Raw genomic sequence first — 2,901 nt, 5'->3', positions numbered from 1 at the left:
TTTAGAATTGACTGCCATTCATTCATTCCTAAGTGGATTGTTTGTTTGTTTGTTTTGGAGTTTCGCGCAAAGCTACACGGGGGCTATCTGCGCTAGCCGTCCCTAATTCAGCAGTGTAAGACTAGAGGGAAGGCAGCTAGTCATCACCACCCACCGCCTACTCTTGGGCTACTCTTTTACCAACGAATAGTGGGATTGACCGTCACATTATAACGCCCCCACGGCTGAAAGGGCGAGCATGTTTGGTGGGATGCGGATTCGAACCCGCGACCCTCAGATTGTGAGTCGAGCGCCTTATCCACCCGGCCATGCCGGGCCCCTAAGTGGATTGACTTGAAACTTGGTATGGTTATATCTTGGTCCAATATACTTAGACAATCTTTTAGTTTTTCGATTTAGGCCTTCTAAAGGACTTTACAGGGTCAAAGTTAAAACCACTCAAAAATGTATATTTTGGGCTCCTGTGTGGTTATATTTGAAGTAATCAAGATGAAATTTGTCACAAGTATAAATTTTCAAGCGACCAATATATTGCAATACATAAAAGTTGGATTTGCCCATTCTGAGTATTTTTCGATGGGTCAGAATTCAGAAAAAAAAGCTTTTTTTTGTCAATTACTATGCCGTATTTTGACCAGTTTACATGTAATTTGGCACAAAGATACTTTTTTACTGGTCCCGTACAAATACATACAAAAATGTGGGATATGCATATTCTTGGTCGTTTTAGGGGGATCAAAAGGCTAAATAGAACCATAATTTTTAGGGTTTTGGTCAATTACTTAGCGATTTACATGGAATTTGATTCAGATATACTTTTTTTTTACAGGTTCCAAACAGAGATATATACAATTTTGAAATTTTTGTCTTTTGCTCAATTTTTTCATTGAGGAAAGAACAATTTGGGGTTTTCTTGAATTATTCATGTGTATGTCAACCAACGTTCATGGGATTTGATACAAAGAAACCTTCTTGCAGTTCCCAAGCAGTAATATAGACAGTTTTCGATTTGTCTATGTTTTTCAAAATTTTTCATGCTGGGATTACGTGGCAGAGACATGTTGCGAATGTTGGCCTCATTAATTTAAATCAGTTTTGCTGACCGACCCTTAACCTGAATAAACAGCCCAGAATATTCCACACTAATATAAATAGTTTCAGTTTTTTTTTGTCTTTGCTTCATGAAACTTGAATACTTATAATTTGATAAATGCTACTCTGTAAAAACAATACATTTCTTTCGCTATGTATTCTATTTTCTTTTGTGTGTCTTAATACCAAAATATATATATATAATATTTATGATAAGTTGTTAATATTAGGATGCTCCCTGGTGGGTCAGCGGTAAGTTGACGGACTTATTACGCTACAATCCGGGGTTAGATTCCCTACTGTTGATGGAGCAGATAACTCAATGTGGCTTTTCGTTGAAACAAACAAAAAACAATGTTAATGGAAGAAAGACATATATAAAAACATAGTTTAAGCTATGTAATGTTCTTAATGTTATTCTTAACCTTATGTTTAATCATCCGTTCCTATGATATAAGCCGCATATTTCGATTAAGGTAAGAGCGACAACGTACTGTCTCAGCATCGAACAGGAAGGAAATTCAAACTTATTGCAGGTTTTACTTTAAGCAAACAAAACCAAACTTTCCCAAATACACTATGAATATGAATAAATATCTATACAGTGGCAAGCAAAGGACATGAATATATTATAAGCTTTCACCAAAACATCTATGTTGGAATATTCTGACGCTAATCGAGTCCATACGATATAATGATATCTCCGTCGAGACATTAGAAATTTTAAGAGCCTCATTAAAAAGCTAAAAGAACGACATAAAAGATACATAACAGAACCGTTAGTCAAATAAAATATAGTTGCAGTGTAACAGTATCGATAACAGCTCTAAGTCTTTACACCAGTGTTTGTGTAAGTTCACATATACCATTGTTGTGTAGGTTCATTTCTATCAGTGTTTGTGTAGGTTTATTTATACCACTCTTTGTGTAGGTTTATTTATACCACTCTTTGTGTAGGTTCATTTATACCAGTGTTTGTGTAAGTTCACATATACCATTGTTGTGTAGGTTAATTTCTATCAGTGTTTGTGTAAGTTCATTTATACCAGTGTTTGTGTAGGTTCATTTATACCACTGTTTGTGTAGGTTCTTTGATACCAGTGTTTGTGTAAGTTCATTTATACCAGTGTTTGTGTAGGTTAATTTATACCAGTGTTTGTGTAAGTTCATTTATACCAGTGTTTGTGTAGGCTCATTTATACCAGTGTTTGTGTATGTTCATTTATACCATGTTTGTGTAGGCTCATTTATACCACTGTTTGTGTAGGTTCTTTGATACCAGTGTTTGTGTAAGTTCATTTATACCAGTGTTTGTGTAGATTTATTTATACCAGTGTTTGTGTAAGTTCATTTATACCAGTGTTTGTGTAGGTTCACATATACCATTGTTGTATAGGTTCATTTATATCAGTGTTTGTGTAAGTTCATTTATACCAGTGTTTGTGTAAGTTCACATATACCATTGTTGTGTAGGTTCATTTCTATCAGTGTTTGTGTAAGTTCATTTATACCAGTGTTTGTGTAGGTTTATTTATACCACTGTTTGTGTAGGTTAATTTATACCAGTGTTTGTGTAAGTTCATTTATACCATGTTTGTGTAGGTTCATTTATACCACTGTTTGTGTAGGTTCTTTGATACCAGTGTTTGTGTAAGTTCATTTATACCAGTGTTTGTGTAGGTTAATTTATACCAGTGTTTGTGTAAGTTCATTTATACCAGTGTTTGTGTAAGTTCATTTATACCAGTGTTTGTGTATCAGCTTATATTACTAGTTTTCAAATAATCAAATAAAAGCAGATTTCATAAC

This window comes from Limulus polyphemus, unplaced genomic scaffold, assembly GCF_000517525.1.
Source record: "Limulus polyphemus unplaced genomic scaffold, Limulus_polyphemus-2.1.2 Scaffold1041, whole genome shotgun sequence".
Taxonomy (NCBI): Eukaryota; Metazoa; Arthropoda; class Merostomata; order Xiphosura; family Limulidae; genus Limulus; species Limulus polyphemus.
Note: the sequence above shows the minus strand (reverse complement) of the source record.